A 16,621-nucleotide genomic window follows, 5' to 3' on the forward strand; every position below is an offset into this window, starting at 1 on the left:
CTTCTACCAACTGATTCATTCCCCAAAAGGCCGCAATGGTTGGGACTGGGCCAGGCTGACGCCGGGAGCCAGGAACTCCATCTGGGTCTCCCATGTGGGTAGCAGGGGCCCAAAGACTTGATCTATATTCTGCTGCCTCCCCAGGCACCTGAGCAGGGAGCTGGGTCAGAAATGGAACAGCTGGGACTTGAACTTGCGCTCATTTGCAATGCGGGTGTCGCAGGTAGTGGCATAACCCGTCGTGCCATAACGCTGGCCCCCAAGTATCATTGTGTACCTGTTGGCTGTTTGCATGTCTTCCTTTGAGAGATAGCCATTCAGAGCCTTAGCTAGTGGAAAAGAATTTTTTTAATTTTGTTTATTAGAGACAGAGAAAGACAAACAGAGATGGAGATCTCGTATCTACAGGTTTGCTTCCTAGATGCCCACAACAGCTGGAGGTGGGCCGGGCTGAAGCTGGGAGCCAGGAGCTCCACCCAGGTTTCCCACGGGGGCGTCAGAAACCCAGGCACCGCAGTATGGGACACAGGTGTCCCAAGAGGCGTCTCAACCACTGTGCCACACCCCCTTCGTTCCGTTCCTGAGTTACTTGATTTCTTGTTACTGAGTTGTTAACGTCTCCCCTCTTCAGAGGCTGCGGTCCCACCAGGTTTGTCACATCTGCAAGCCCATCGGAGTCGCCAGCTGCGTGCGTCTTCTTAGGGGAACTTTGCCCTCCCTCTCCCCTCCTCCGCAGCAGTGAGAATCTGCTGGGTTCGGCGCCCGAGACTCCACACTAGGTCCTGAGAGGTCTACACTCCCCTCCCAGGGCTGTCTGAGCCATCTGTGCCTTTGGGCCCTGGCAGCCCTAGAAGGCGACTGTGGAACGGACCAGGCACCTTGGGGACTGGCCGGCTCTGGCTGGGTGCACCTCAGAAGGCTGCACAGGACATGGCCTGCCTCCCTGACCCCTTCCCGCGGGACCCTTTGCTCCCCCAGCCCAGTGGTCACGGTGGTGACGGGGCTGCTGTGTTTTCATGATCTCCCAGCGAAATCCCAAGGCCTACTGGCTGCCGCGTCTTCCTGTAGGTTCGCCCCATGATGGCTCAATTAGGGGAGCAGTAGGACTGTGGTTCAATATCCAGGCCAGCGTCATAATTGAAAACACGTTTGCTGCTACAAAGCTGCAGCTGGTTTGGTTCTGCTCATGCAGAAAAGGATATAACCTTGCATAACATAGGAAATGAACGGTTGAGAGAGAAGCCAAATTCAATTTCAGTCAGATATGTTGAGGCTGAGTCCATGATCTATGGGAGCCAGGGCAGGGGCCGCGCGCATGTGGAAAGGCGCGCACTCAGCAGTCTATTAATCACGGCCGCCCGCCCGGCGCAGCGCCGCCACCGCCGCCGGGGGCCACCGCGCCCCGCGCGCTCCTCCACGGGGCTGGAGCGCGGCCAAGCCCTCCAGAAGTTAACCTCTTAAAGACCCGGAGCTGCTTTCTGTTGAATAAATGTAATTTTGTGGTCAGAAATAAATGCTTGTGATGTAGCAGGAGCTTTGAAAACAACGGCGAGCCAAAGCTATTACAAATTGCTCTGTGTTGGGAAGTCAACAGCAGACATCCAAATGCCGTGCGCACGCCAAATTGATTTCGGCCCAGAGCTCTGTAGCTATTCAATAAAAGTCCTATTAAACCATTGTATGTAATGAACAATCCCGAGCAAATCTAATATTTTCAGTGGATAATTATTTTTAACATCCTCTCGGTAACCGTCAGTGGATTTCTTGGCTGTCTATAATGCCACCCCCTCCTTCCCCGCCCCGGGCAGGACGGGCCTTCTGCCAGCCCCGGGGACCAGCATCAGATACCCAGCTGCCCGGATGGTGCCCTGAACACAGGGCTCTGGAGCTGGGGGCCCAATGGTGGCAGGCTGGCTTGGGGCCAGCCCTGCACCCGGGGAAGGGTGCACAGGGTTCCTGGTGTCTCCCGCTTGCTGGCACAGAGCAGGTGCCTGGGAAATGTTTGTGGAATTGACCTGGTTTGGTTGGACTGGAGAAGAGGCGATCCCAGGGGGCCCTAGAATACCTTAGGACGAAGCAGTGCCGGCGTGGTGGTCCGAGAGCCTGAGTCTCTTGGTCCCGCTGGTTGGAGGTGAGCAGTGAAGTCCCTTGATACGAGGGTGCTGGTGCCAGTCCCCAGGCACCCCAGGAGGCCCTGCACTGGCCCACTTCTCTCTCTTCCTTGGCACCTGGGGAAGGAAGCAGACGCTGATGGAGCCCCCTGGGGGAGCTGGCTGCAGCCAAGTGGGCTTCCCCTCGGCCACGCCACCGTCTTGTTTGTGGCAGTCACCCCACCATGCCACGCTGGATTGTGGCTCTGTGTCACTCTCCCCTTCTAGACATGAGCTTCCTGGGGACAGGGCCTGCGCATTCCTCCTTTCACTATTCGCTAGATCTGAACCAGACTGGCTTGTGATGGTGGGTAAGCCGGCGGAGACACGGCTCTCACGGAGTTCTTAGAGCTTGGCAGGTCTGTGTCACCACATGGCACAGTGCTGGGCACATAGTAGACGGTCAGTAAGTGATGGACAGTTGGGTGGGCAGATCGGTGGGGGGGAAGGGGAGGGATGCCCGTGTGCCTAAGGGATGGATGATGGGTGGGTAAGCACTGATGGCGGATGGATGAAAATGGATGAGTGGCTGGATGAGGAGGGATGGATTGGGGTGGGTGGGTGGATGAGGATGGATGAGGTTGGCCGGGCAGGGATGGATGAATGGGTGAGAATGGACGGTGGATAAGGATGGCTGGATAAGGACTGGTGATGGATGGGGGTAGATGAAGATGGATGGATGCAGATGGAAGAGTGGGTGGGTGAGGATGGGTCAGCCGATGGATGGGGTGGATGGGGGATGGGGGACGATAGATATGGATGGGTGGGTGAGGGTGGATGGATGGATGTGAGCGGTTGGGGTAATATATCTTAATGAGCATTACAAGTCGGATTTGTCTGGAAGAAGAAACTGATTCCTAATAGCTTTCCCCACCCTACTTCATACTAAAATCATCCAATTTGTAATACCCAGTCCTATAGTGTTGATTTGATTATCATAAAATTTAAATTACGAGGGCATTTTATTTCCTGCAGCTCTGCATCCTCTTGGAAAAACTCGATCTGGGTGTTAATTAGGTTTTGCTGGTTGTTCCATCGATTGAATGTACTAGTTCCTTTGGGACCGAACAAGTGGCCAAAAGGAGGGCGGTGTTCACAGGTGTGTGGCCCTGAGGATGGAGGGCAAGGATGCCCCTGGGGTACACAGGGAGCCCAGAGGTGTCCTGCTGCCTCTGTGTGGAACTCTGCCAGTCGTCTTCTGCGTGGCCTTCCCAGCCACAGAGCCCCATTTCCATGGGCGCCTGCAGGGTGCAGTGTGCGGCCCCCAACTCCAGGCTCTCGGCCCCACTCCCCTCCACCATGTCCTGGCCCAGTCCTGGAGTCTGTGGGTCCCTCAAGCCCCCTTCTGCTCAGCCAGAGGTCACCCCGTTGTCACTGCACTCTCGCCACCTCCAGCGAGCCTTCCCAGGGAGAAGGCGACTTGCAGGGTCACACGCTCGTGAGCCATCTGCACAGACAGGTTCTCGTGGGTGGGGCACCCAGGCCTCTGCACACGCCTGGTGCTCATTCTGCTCCCTCCCGTCTGGAAGGGGTGTGGACACTGCCGGCTGGAGTTTTTAAGGCATTTGGGCTGTGGGTCTGTTGGACCTGTGCCCCGCGTGTGTGAACTTGCTGAACGTTCTAAATTCTTGCCAGCGCCTAGTGGTGTCCCAGCTCATGGCCTGTTCTGCCCAGGGCTGCCCCTTGGCCCTTCTCGCCCAGGTCTCATACAAGCACCTCGAGAGGCAGGACTGGGGACAGCATTGGAAGGGCAGCCTGTCCCGTGGCTGGCAGAAGGTGGAGCTAGCGTGGAGAGCAAGTTCCTCTGAAAGCCCGCCAGTGGCAGGTGGCGCTTCGGCCGGGGGAAGGAGCAGGACGTCTCTTCCACTTCCCCTTGTCGTCTCGCTTCGTCTCCCCGGCAGCGCAGCCACGAGCACCTTTAGGCTGCCGTCTATAGGGACAAGACAGCGAGCCCAGACAGGTCACGAAACTTGACTGAAGCCACGGAGCTGGAACGTGGATCGCGCAGCCTGGGCTTCCTCCCCAAAGCTTGGAAGTGTCTCGAAACTGCTCCCAAAGCAGAGACGAGGGGGCTCCTGGGAGCTCCTGCTTGGTCCTCCAGTGGGACAAGCAGCGAGAAATGCATGGGTTCGCAGCAGGAGCTCGGCTTTCAGATCTCCACCCCTCGGACTTCTCCAGGCTGGGTGTTTGGGGACTTGGGGAGGGTACCTCTGGCCCAGGGACACGGAGCTGGCATCGTCCTGGGGCAGACGTCTGAGTGTGTGTTCCCTGCAAGCCAGCAGACCAGTGCCATTGCACTGTCCATCCGTCCTCCCACAGCTGCCGGCTGCCGCTCTGGGCCAGGGCCTCTTGGGGGCGCAGGATCAGACTTCTGGAGGTGCAGCCACTGCTCTCCCCTCCTCACCCTCTCTCTCCTGGCTTCTCACTGAGAGTTGCAGGAAAAAATGCAAAACGAGTCACGACTTTGGACGGGGTCTGGACATCGTCACTCGCTAGCGTGACTCTGAGTCCTTGCAGCTCTTCTGTGTCTCATGTGTATGGTGGGAAATCGGCCTGCAGTGTAGACACAGGTGTGCGTGCAGTGACGCACCGCGGGAGGGCACTTTGGTCAGCGGGGGCCTCACGTACAGCTGTGGTCCCAGAGGTTCCTGTCACCTGGTAATGTCGGAGCTGTCACGAGGTTATCCTGCGCGGTGTCGCGCGGGTCGTGATACTGATGCAAACACACCTGTGCTGTCAGTCATCTGAAAACGTGGTTGTGTAATGTACAACACTAAAGTGACTGCTAGGGGTCTGTGTATTAATATGCTTTATTTCATCACTCCTCACTGAAAAAGCATGAACCACGAACCACTTTTCTGTGTGGCACCGGCAGCAGCCTCGCCCGTCTCCTCTTAAGGCTCCTTACTCATTCATTGGAGAGCCAAAGCTTCCCTCTGCGGGTCCACTCCCCGAATGCCTACAGCAGCCGGGGCTGAGCCGAGCCAGAGGTGGACGCCAAGAGCTCAATGCAGGTTTCCGTGTGGCTGCCAGGAGCCCAGTAACTTGAGCTATCAGCGCGGCCTCCCACGGTCCACATGGGCCGGAATGAAACCCAGGCGCCCGCTCTGAGATGTGGGCGTCCGTCAGGAGGCCTTGTGGCGTGTTGGGTTGGTCTGTGGAACTTGCACAGCCGTGTTTCTCAGAATGTTGTCTGCTGGTGATCCGTGGCTGTATTCGAAGATCCGGGCATGAGAGCAGTGTCCGGCTGCACGTGGCTCTAGTTATTGGTTCTAGAACCCTCTAGATCCTTCGACCTCTCCAACAGTGGTGCTCCCCCAGGTTTCAGTCTCCCTCTCGTGGGCTCTCACCGTCCCCTTGTCCCAACCAGGTTCCCTGGGTAACCACCTCGGGGCTGATAGCCCCAAATCTTAGTCTCTGGCCGCACAGGCCTCCCTGGAGCTCCCATTTGGGGCATCTAACGAGCAGTAAACCCCACCTCCCCACACACGCTGTGACCTCTGATGGCTCTTGGGTGAGAACCAGGCGCCAGTCACCCTGATGGAACCTTGGGAGCAGCCCTGCCCACCATCGATCAGACCCCGTGCACTTCCTGCAGTGGTCTCCCTACCTCCTGTGGGGTCGCCGTCCCATCGGTCACTTTCTGGTTGACATCCTCAGCACGTGCCCCTCCCCCCACAGGCAGGCCCCGCCCCCTCCTGCTCCCCGCTCACCTCCTCCGCCCCAAGGCCCGGCAGAGCCCTGGACGGTTCCATTCCAGGGGATCTCAGTGTGTCTGCACAGCATTGTCTGCCTTGACACTCACCTTCAGTGTGCAAAACGGAGGACCCGGAGCCCGAATCGTGCTGTCCTACCCGGTGTGTAGTTTTTAGAAACAGAAGGCCGCCTGTGAGTGCAGGTGCTTGGACAGGCACGGGGTCGCGCTGGAGGAGGCACAAAAGCGCCGTGAGCTGGCCAGGCCGCTGGCGACGGCAGCACGAGTGCGAAGGAGACCGGCTTGTCGTCCTGTTCTTTGTGTTCCCCTTTCTTTTCACGAGTGGTATTTCATGCAGGCACAAAGCCAAGAAGGAAGCCACACCCCCATGAGCGGTCTCTCCCCGCGTGCCCCACCCCTGCCCGCTCTGCACAGGTCTTGCCGTGGGTCATGGGTGAGGTCATCACGCAGCGTGTGAACACCCTGGTGCTGGCTCCCTGCACGTAGGAACTTTTCAAGACTCATCTCCGTCGTCACGCGTGTCAGTTCCTCGCTCCTTTTATGGCTGAGTACTACTGCGCTGTGTTTTCTTTATCCACTCTCTGTTGATGGCCATTTGGCTTTGTTCTCATGTTTTTGACTATTAAGAATAATGCTGCTTTGAGCATTTATATACACATATTTGTGTAGGGAGGGAACTCTTCCATCTGCTGGTTCACTCCTCAGATGGTTGCAATGGCCAAAGGCCAGGCCAGACCGAAGCCAGGAGCTTCTTCCAGGTCTCCCATGTGGATGCAGGGGCTCAAGACCTCGGGCCATCCTTTGCTGCTTTCCCAGGTGCATTAGCAGGGAGCTAGATTGGAAGTGGAGCAGCCAGGACTCGAACCAGCACCCACATTGTATGCCAGCAATGCAAGCGGTGGCTTAACCCACTACGCCACAGCACCAGCCCCTATCTCTCTCTCTCTATTACATCAGTCATAGTGGCATGGAGTAGTATTTCCTTGTGGTTGTGATTTGCATTTTCCTAATGACTTTTGACCATGAATACTTTTTCATATGCTTATTGGCCATTTGTGACTTTTTTTAGAGAATATATATTCTGTGTATATTCTTTGGAAAAAATCAACTAAGATTCTTTGTCCTCTTGTAAATTGAGTTCATTGTCCATATGGATGAGTTGCAGACTTTTTTTTCCCATCCTATAGTTGTCTTTTCATTTTTTCCCATGCTGTCTTTTGAAGCACCAAGTTTTTAAATATGACGATATCCAACAAATGTGTTTCACTTTTAGATTTTTCTTTTGTTGTTTGTGCTTTGGGTGTTACATCTAAGAAACAAGAAAGTATTCCCAAATCCAAAGTCATGAAGATTCATATCTGCGTTTTCTTGTAAGAGTTTTATAGCTTTAGCACTTGCATTTTTATCTTTGATTCATTTTGAGCTACTTTTTGTAGATAGTGTGAGGTAGGGGCTCAGCTTTGTTCTTTCTGTCCCCACACCATCTGCGAGAAGACTGTGCTTCCCCACCGAAGGGTCTTTTTTTTTTTTTTTTTTTGACAGGCAGAGTTAGACAGTGAGAGAGAGAGAGACAGAGAGAGAGAAAGGTCTTCCTTTTCCGTTGGTTCACTCCCCAAATGGCCACTGCGCTGATCCGAAGCCAGGAGCCAGGTGCTTCTCCTGGTCCCCCATGCAGGTACAGGGCCCAAGCACTTGGGCCATCCTCCACTGCACTCCCAGGCCACAGCAGAGAGCTGGACTGGAAGAGGAGCAACCAGGACTAGAACCGGCGCCTATATGGGGTGCCAGCGCCACAGGCGGAGGATTAGCCTAGTGAGCCACGGCGCTGGCCCCCCAGCTGAAGGGTCTTGTCACTCTCGTCGGGCTTTCTGTCTGAGCCCTCGGGTCCTCTCCATGGACTGCGTCTATCCGTACGCCAGCACCACAGTCCAGTGACCCTAGCTGTGCTCCAAGCTTTGAATTGTGAGTCTTCCCTCTTCGTTTTTCTTTTCCCAGCTTGATTTGCCTGTTTGGGAATCCCTGTGCTTCCCTAGGAATCGTAGGATCAGTTTGTCCGCTTCTCCCGTGAGACCAGCCCTGGTTTGGGTAGGCGTCGCATGGACTCTGTAGGTGCACGCATGACTCTTCACTGTAATGATGCAAAGTCTTCCATCCACGAATGCTGGTTAAGTCTCCATCTGCTCTGGTTTCTTAGGGTTTGCAGGGTAGACGTTTTATGTGTCTTTGGCTAAAAGGATTGCCAAGTGTTTTTATTGTCTTTTTGATGTTTTCATAAATGGATCTCTTTCTTAATTTCATTTCCGATTGTTTATTGCTAGAAAGACAATTGAGTTTTGTAGATTGATCTCGTATCATGCAGCCCGCCAAACACAGTGTGTGTGTGTGTGTGTGTGTGTGTGTGTGTGTCTTACACTTTTAATTGTTTTTCCTACCCTACACATACATTCTCTGGTCTTCCCCACACCTCTGCTGTGATTCATCGGGGATGGGGGCTCGGGTTGGTGGGAGGAGAAGGGCCCCCCATGCCCTTGGAGTAGAATAGGAGGAGGAAGAACACGCACCGCCCAGCACGTCTGAGCCATGCTTTAAGTGACTTTATTGTCTTCGTGCAGGAATGAATGAAGCAGGAAGTGGGGCAGGCAGCCAGCACACACACACACACACATACACACACACCCAAAGAGCGCTGAGTGTTTACCTCTGGGTTCTGGCTTTGCCTGCTGGCAAGAGAACGCCACTAAGCCTTCTCCCCCGACAGCCGCTCAGGTGCGTGTTGACAACCAGACGTGAGACATGTGTGAGAGGGCTTCCCACCTGCAGAGGCGGGCGGGAGTGCTTGTCGCTGTGTCTTTGTTTCGTGGTGATGCTGGGCCCATCCTGCCGCAGCTCTCTTCCCTGTGGTCTCGGCCTCGCTCCCTCTCTCATTCTGCCTGGCACCATCTTCCCGGCTTCTCTTGCAGTGTGCAGAGAGCGAAGGAGGAATACTGTGTCACTTTCCATGCCCGCTGGCATTGTCTTCGTAAGCAAAACTGCCTGTCTGCGTGCTGTCCGGCGGGGAGCTCAACCTGGCTGAGCTCTGTGCTACGTGCACGTTGAGAAGCAAGCCAGGGGGGGGGGGGTCAGTGGGGCTCCCACCCCCAGTTCCAACCCCTCTGCTCTCTCCATCGCTCCGGAGGCAGTGGGAGTGTGGAGGGGGCCCCTCCGTGCTCCAGGCCCCTCCCACCGCCACGTGGAACCCCCAGGACTAGCATTAGTGTACTCCGGCTACTTTGGTCTTTTTCAGAGGATACATGTGTGTTCCTTTGATGAGCTCAGACCCAGTCCGTACGGCCTCTGTACGCGTCTGCTTTGGATGAACCTAGGTCATTCTCGGGTGATTTCTCAACTCTCTGTGGCTCTTCAAACTGTGCTGTGCTCTTTTTTCAAGAAAATGTTTGTTTATTTTTATTTATTTGAAAGAGAGAGAGATTTGCCACCTGCTGGTTTGCTCCCCAGATGTCTACCAGCAGCTGGGGCTGAGCCGGGCTGAAGCCAAGAGCCCTGGAACTGTCTGGGGCTCCCACATGGGTGGCAGGGACCCAGCTGCTCACACCTGCTGCCTTCCGGGCTGTGTGTCGGCAGGAAGCTGGGTGGGAAGCAGAGGAGCCGCCCCGATCCACACGCGGGCTTCGCAAACCACTGCCAAGTGCTGCCCCCGGGCTTTGCTCTTGAACAAAGTCTGCATCCAGACTCGGGGGGAGACAGCTGGTCTCTCATGCGCCTGGCCCTCTTGCCAATCTCTGCTGGATAGGAGTGCACACAGCACACCGGTCTGTGACTGGTCGGTGTCTGCTTCCCTGGGTGTCGGCGTCGGTGCTGGCGTGCTGTCCCTGGGGTGCCATTGCCACCAGGATACCTGGTGGAGGTGTCCTGGTCCCCCGGGATTTTCACCCTCTTAGCTTCCTGGTTGACTTGACAGTTAAAGGGGACAGACTGGTACAGTGTAGAGGGTGTCACCAGGAGGGGTGTTGACTGGGTATCCGGACACGTCACGGGCCTCCAGACTGTGACACGGGCCACTCACATGGAGGGACTTCCTGTCTCCGTATCCCCCAGCAGGCATGGACCGGAGCCAGCTGCAGCCCCAAGCCTGTCTGTCCATAGACCACGTGATCCAGTGCGCGGTGCTGGGTTAGGGGCCTGGTTGTGTGCAACTCACTCAGCTTCTGCTTGTGAGAAGGGGAGGCCGGCGCCGCGGTTCACTAGGCTAATCCTCCACCTTGCGGCGCCGGCACACCGGGTTCTAGTCCCGGTCAGGGCACCAGATTCTGTCCCGGTTGCCCTTCTTCCAGGGAAGCTCTCTGCTGTGGCCAGGGAGTGCAGTGGAGGATGGCCCAAGTGCTTGGGCCCTGCACCCCATGGGAGACCAGGAGGAGCACCTGGCTCCTGCCATCGGATCAGCGCGGTGCACCGGCCGCAGCGCACCGGCCGTGGCAGCCATTGGAAGGTGAACCAACGGCAAAAGGAAGACCTTTCTCTCTGTCTCTCTCTCTCACTTGTCTGCTTCCCATACCTGACTGCCCGGGATCAGGGCCTATTCACCCATGCCTCCAGCTCCCTGCTTATGCGCACCCTGGGAGGCAGCAGGTGACAGCTCAAGTACTGGGGGGCCCTGCCGCCCACGCAGGCGGCCCAGGTGGGGCTTCTGGCTTCTGGCTTCCCCCTGGCCCAGCCCAACCTTTGGAGAGTGAGCCAGCAAATAGGAGCTCTGTGTGCCCCTCTGTCACTCTCCGTCTCGCTGCCTCTCAGATAAGAAGTAAAACACTGGAGGCCTGGGGAGGTTAGTTCAGTGGTCCGGACAGGGCATCCGTCACCCATGCCATCCCCACAAGCCGTTGGGAGACTGGTGTCCTCCCCAGCTGTTGCTGACCCCAGGGCCCTGGTACAAGTCCACATCACAGTCTCCATCTGGACCTCACCCCTGGTGGGCCAGGATGCCCTGTGGTGTCCCACGTGTGGCGTGACCAGCCGGGCAGCCCCGCACTCCCATCATCCTTCCTTCCTCCTCGGGTTCCCAAAGCCTGCAGCAGCCCTCCCTTACCCATGGCCACGCATACCCCGAAAATAGGAAGTGGAAAATTCCAGAAATGAACAGTTCACAAGTTTTAAGTAAACTTGTTCCGGTACAAGTATACATAGTATTAAAAATTGTTCTACCTTATTAGTAGTTCTTTTTTTTTTTTTTTTTTTTTTTTTTTTTTTTTTTTTACAGGCAGAGTAGACAGAGAGAGAGAGAGAAAAGGTCTTCCTTTTGCCGTTGGTTCACCCTCCAATGGCCACTGCAGCCGGCGCACCGTGCCTATCCGAAGGCAGGAGCCAGGAGCCAGGTGCTTCTCCTGGTCTCCCATGGGGTGCAGGGCCCAAGTACTTGGGCCATCCTCCACTGCACTCCCTGGCCACAGCAGAGGGCTGGCCTGGAAGAGGGGCAACCGGGACAGAATCCGGTGCCCCGACCGGGACTAGAACCCGGTGTGCCGGTGCCGCAAGGCGGAGGATTAGCCTAGTGAGCCGCGGCGCCAGCCATTAGTAGTTCTTATTGTTAACAGTCTCTTACCGTGCTTCACATGTAAGCCCAGCTTTATCATAGCTACATACATCTGGGAAAAAGCACAGTGTGTCTATAGTGTTCTCTTGTCTTTGGGCATCCACTGCGGGCCGTGAGATGTATCCCCTGCATGGGAGGCCGGCCCCATTGTCCTTGTCGCTGTGAGCAGAATGTGTGGTGTGACTGCTGGTGGCAGGCACGCCATCCCCAGGTGAGGTTTTAGAGTTATAGCTGTGCCCACTGAAGACCCACGGAGTGGACGGCATGGCAGTCGCGGTGAAGCTCTGGTTCAGGCGTTGGCATGGCTTCCTTTATCATGCTTATGAAAAGCCCACGGGGACAGCATATTCTCCCCCCCACCCCCACCCCAGAGTCCCTTCTTCCCTTTCTACTCCGCCATCCACATGGCCCCACCGAGGTCTCCTTGTCCCAACCGCGGCGGTTTGCTCTGTTTTGTCTCGTGACTTCCCACTTCTTAGGCTAGGCTTATAATCTGGATGGTAGAATCTCTCTTGAAGCTTTTAATTATAGCAAACTGCCTTCCCTGCTCCGATCTCCCAACGTATTCAGTGTTGCAGAATTCCGGAGTAAGGCTGTGTGCGTGTGTTTTCATTCTATGTAAGAGGCAGAGTGATACATAGATCTCCGATCTACTAGTTCCTTCCCTACATGCAGCAGTCAGGGCCGGGCCAGGCCGGAGCCAGGAACCTGGAACTCAATCCAGGTCTCCCGTGTGAATGGCAGACACTCAACTGTTGAAGCCATCACTTGCTGCATCTGCCCTCCCCCCCCCACACACACACACAGAAGCAGGAGCAGGAATGGGGAGCAGAGCCACAGCTCAAACCCAGGCGCTCTGGTGTGGATGTGGGCGTCCAGCACCGGCCCCTGTTCAGAGTGAGCATGAAAAGATCCCTGACCTGTGCCGCCATCTTGGCCTGGTCTTTGTTCAGAAGACGCGTGCTGATTATCCTCCCTACGTGAGGCCCCTCGCTGGGTGCTGGAAACAGCGAGGAAGGGGCCACTGCGCTGGCCGGCAGCAGGCCCCACGGCGACAGGGAGGAAGCTGGAGTGGGGCAGTCGTGTTGGCACTGTGTGGCACGTGGGTAGAGGGACTTACTGCATGCCCAGGTGGCACAAGGCGACGCCAGTGCATGCAGGGAGAGCTGAGGTCTCCTGTGAGCAGGGCTGCACAGTGCGACTGGCAGAAGCATCCCTGGGCACACGTCGTGTCGCAGGGGAGCCAGCATGTAGCAGCATGGGTGGAATTGGGTGGCAGGTGCAGTTAGCAGGCTAAGCAGGACCGGATCATGGAGGAGCCCAAAGACCGGATCTGAGACGGGTGAAGAAATCATTAGGGCACGGTGGCCTCACAGCTCACCCCGACCCTGCGGACAGTGACCCAGGGCCATTGTGGACAGCACATGGCGTGGAGGGGGAGCAGGCGAGTCCACAGCGAAGACGTCCACGGGGCGCTGGTCTCAGTCACAGGCAGACTTCCCTCAAAGACAGGCTTCGTCAGCCACAGATGGACTTGTGTCAATCACAGGCACACTTCCATCAGTCACAGATGGACCTGTGTCAGTCACCGACAGGCTTCCGTCAGTCACAGGCAGACTTCCATCACAGGTGGCCTGGGGCTTGTCCCAGGTGTGGCAGCGCCCTGAGTTGTCGCACGCCTTCGTGGAGGCTTGCGCAGGAGATGGCCTTCCATGGCTGTCTGCCATGCTGTGATGGGTGCCTGAGCCTGCACCTCCCTCTGCACCTGCCACAGTCCATCCTCTCGGGCTCCTCCAAGGCGGCTGCGCTCCCTGTTCCCTCTCCTACCCAGGGAAGCCGGGCTCAAAGAGGCATAGACAGCGTCGCACGGGCCGTGACGGAGCCTGCCACCAGGGAAGTGGGGAAGCGCCACCTGGAGGGTGGTCTTGGAGCTGGAGTTTGGTGGCGGCGGGCAGAGGATGTGCCACCTTACAGGGCAGGTGGCCAGTGGCCGGGAGCAGAGACCCCCGCCCTGTGCGACCCGGCAACCCCACAGCCCAGTTCTGCTGCCCTCCAGTTAGGGGTCTCGGGATGCTGTGAACTTTGTTCTCCTGAGTTTTTACAGTGAGGGAAGCAGATGCTGGTGGTGTGAGAGTGAGAAGCCGCTATCTGGTTTGTGACGGTGACACATGACACTCTGAAGAGAGTGGGCGTCTTGAGCCGTGCAGTGGAAGCCCCTCGGGTCTGGGTGCGGGCAGGTGGCCTTGAGCACTTCCGGGTGGGGCGAGGGGGTTGGGGGGAGACCCCACACACACACACACACCCTGCAGCCGTTAGCCAAGGAGCTGCCTCAGATCCCAGCGCACGGCACACAACGCCCGCTACATAGAGAGCTCTTCACACATTAGGCATTTCGTAAAGATTTGAAACTGGATTCTTTGAGCATTTGCTCACTTCTGCAGGTGGCACTCCCGGCCCGGTGAGGTCAGTTTCGCACGCACGGTGACAGTGTACTGAACGCCCCCTTTGTGCAGGCCAGCGGCAGCCACAGTGCTCCGGCCCACGGCACTGTGGGCTCTCGGGGAACTCAGGACCTCACTCGGCAGGGCATCTTATCTGCAGTCCAGGGCGGCCCCGCGCTGGCAGACGGCTCTGGAGCCCCAAGGATCAGGGGAACATTCCAAGGAGGCGCCTTCCAGGCGGAGGGGAAATTGCCTGTGTGTTCAGGGAACGAACGGGGAGTCACCGGGCGTGGCTGTGGCAGGGGGCGTGGCGGGAGGCGGGCCCCATCACTTCTCCCGGGTGCTGCGCACCGAAGACAGAGTCCCCAGCTCGGGCTCGGGCAGCAGTGTCGCCTCTGGGTCCTGACTCCAGCGCTGTGGGGCTAAATCCTTACCCAGACCTCGTCTCAGACGCACAAGGCTCCTGCCGTTCTGCCAGGAGGTGCCGGCCCGAGCCGTGGTACCACTTCCAAAGCACGTGGCAGGCAGGCAGGTCTGGTGGGAGGTGGGCAGGAAGATGAGCACGACGTGGCCCCTCCCCCCACCCAGAACGGCAGGGCGGCAGACAAAAGGGCCCCCCCGGTTGGCTGTGGCCATGAACACCGGGCAGGAGGCCCTGGCACATGGTGCAGTCACGGTTAGGCGGGACTTCCTGTGCCATCGCTGGGCACTTTCCCCGCTCTGGCTGCTTGGTCGCCGGACTCCATGAGCGGCAGAACAGGCGGAGCTGGCATTGGAGCCAGCTGGGCCAGCTGGCAGTGCGGGGAGGTCGCGGGCATGGTCCCATCCGCTGGGGAGTGGTGATGGAGAAAGCCAGGCTATTGAGCAGACCACAGACTCGAGGGCCTGACCTTGACCTCAGACAGTGGACCCAGGGAAGGAGTCAAAAGAGCAAACGAACCGAGCTCGCATCAGAATGTCCAGGGTAGACAAACTCTTCCAACAGTTCGGAGGCTCTTGCGGGGGCACGGGGCCCTCACCGAGGGGAGACTCGGCCTCCACCGGGGCTGCGTGGCCTCCCCCCAAGGAACCTGGCTGTCATCTGCTCACTGTGCCTCTCAAGCCCGTCGCCCACCCTCATTCACTCCATGCTGGATTCGGACTTCCTGGCAGCTGTGCGGGTGGGGACAGAGGTCCATGGTCCCACAGGCCAAGTGGCTACACCAGTGGGCACGTTCTGTCCCACAGGTGCGGGCAGCATGCATCCCCCTGCGGCCATGCGGGAGAATCTGTTCCTGCTCCCTGGTTGTCCCTGGGCCCCTAGGCCCATGGACACGTCACACTGATCTGTCTTGGTCTCCACCCGGCTCTCTCCCTGTGCCCCTGTCTCTGTGTCCACACTTTCCCCTCTCAGATGTGTCAGATCCGGGCCGTACTGCTGAGCTGAACTGTCACCTGCAGACTGGCCCCCGATACAGTCTCTTCCACAGGCGGTGGGGGCGGGTCCTCAGCTGGCCGCAGAGGGTCCCAGCCCATCCCACGCCCCGTGAACACCCAGGCAGCAGAGAAAGATTCTTGCACCATGTTCACCCACGCAAAGCCTCCAGTTCCCTGACTTCCGGTGTAGAATCCGGAGTGCAGCCGTCAACACCCACAACTGGAGGACGTTCTCATCACCCCCAAGCCCACGTCTCCTCCCACCCAGCCCTAGACAGCCCCTCATCTGTGTTCTGTCTCCAGTTTGCCTGTCTGCCTACATTCCACTGGACTATAATTTTTTAATTAGAAAAAAAAAATTGAAGAGAAACACAGAGCAGACAGTATGATTTTCCCGGTGAATGGCAGATTTATGAGTTTAATTTACTTCCCCGCATTTTTTACGTTTTGCTGATTATACAGCAAGCATGACTTGGTAGCCATCAGGGGGTGGTCGCTTTAAAGGCGGAGATCTCGTTGTGTTAATAGTCCCCGTGGGCCACTCGGAATCCCCTCAGCACCTCACAGCCACATTCCGCGGGAGGGAAACGCGTCTGGGTTCCAAACGGGTGACCCCAGATTGGACACTGAGGGGCACAGCTCGTGAGAAGGTGGCAGTCGCATTGCACTGGTGGGCCTGGCCCCCAGGAGCGTGTGTCGCCCACCCCGCAGCCTCTAACCCTCCCCCGCCAGGTGACCCCTCTCAGGGCTTCCCACGAGTGCACTGGCTCAGGTGCGGGCCCTGTAATTAAACCACAGCCTTTGCCTCTTTAATAAGGCTGGAAACAGCATAGCTGCACGCGGGGACAGAGGAGTATATAATTTAGTGTCCTTTCCCGGGCCAGCGCGCAGGTGGTGCGTGTACAGTCTTGCCGGCTTCGGCGCGGAAGGCGTTCCGTGGTCTCGGCGCTTGCGTCACGTTAAGCTGAACACCCTGACAAGTTGGTGCCATGACCGGCAGCCCTGGGGATGGGTGTCTGGCATCACTGGGGGGGGGGGGTCCTGCACGCCACCTCACTTTGCCAGGTGGACATCTACACTGGGGCAGTTCCTGAGCTAGACCAGCCCTGACCAGGAAGTGTAGGCGCTGCCCTGTCTCACGTTAACTCGGGGTGCTCCCTTAGTACCCACGGCCGCTGCCCACCATGTTTGTCACCTAGACGAGGGCAATGACCTCTGTCCAGTACCCCACCCCTCCCGCCTCCGCAGTCCTGCACTGAGGGCCCCTTGGGACCTGTCCCTTCTCGCCCGTCAGCTTTGTCACCCGCAGCTCCCG

General features: G+C 57.5%; 1 protein-coding gene across 12 annotated transcripts in view; it reads left to right on the top strand.

Annotated features, from left to right (window-relative positions):
• The window catches only part of CUX1 (cut like homeobox 1), a 312,734-nt gene that overhangs the window by 158,769 nt on the left and 137,344 nt on the right, over positions 1-16,621 (top strand). The gene's annotated exons all lie outside the window — the stretch shown is intronic.

The sequence above is a fragment of the Oryctolagus cuniculus genome, chromosome 19, assembly GCF_964237555.1.
Source record: "Oryctolagus cuniculus chromosome 19, mOryCun1.1, whole genome shotgun sequence".
NCBI classification, from domain to species: domain Eukaryota; kingdom Metazoa; phylum Chordata; class Mammalia; order Lagomorpha; family Leporidae; genus Oryctolagus; species Oryctolagus cuniculus.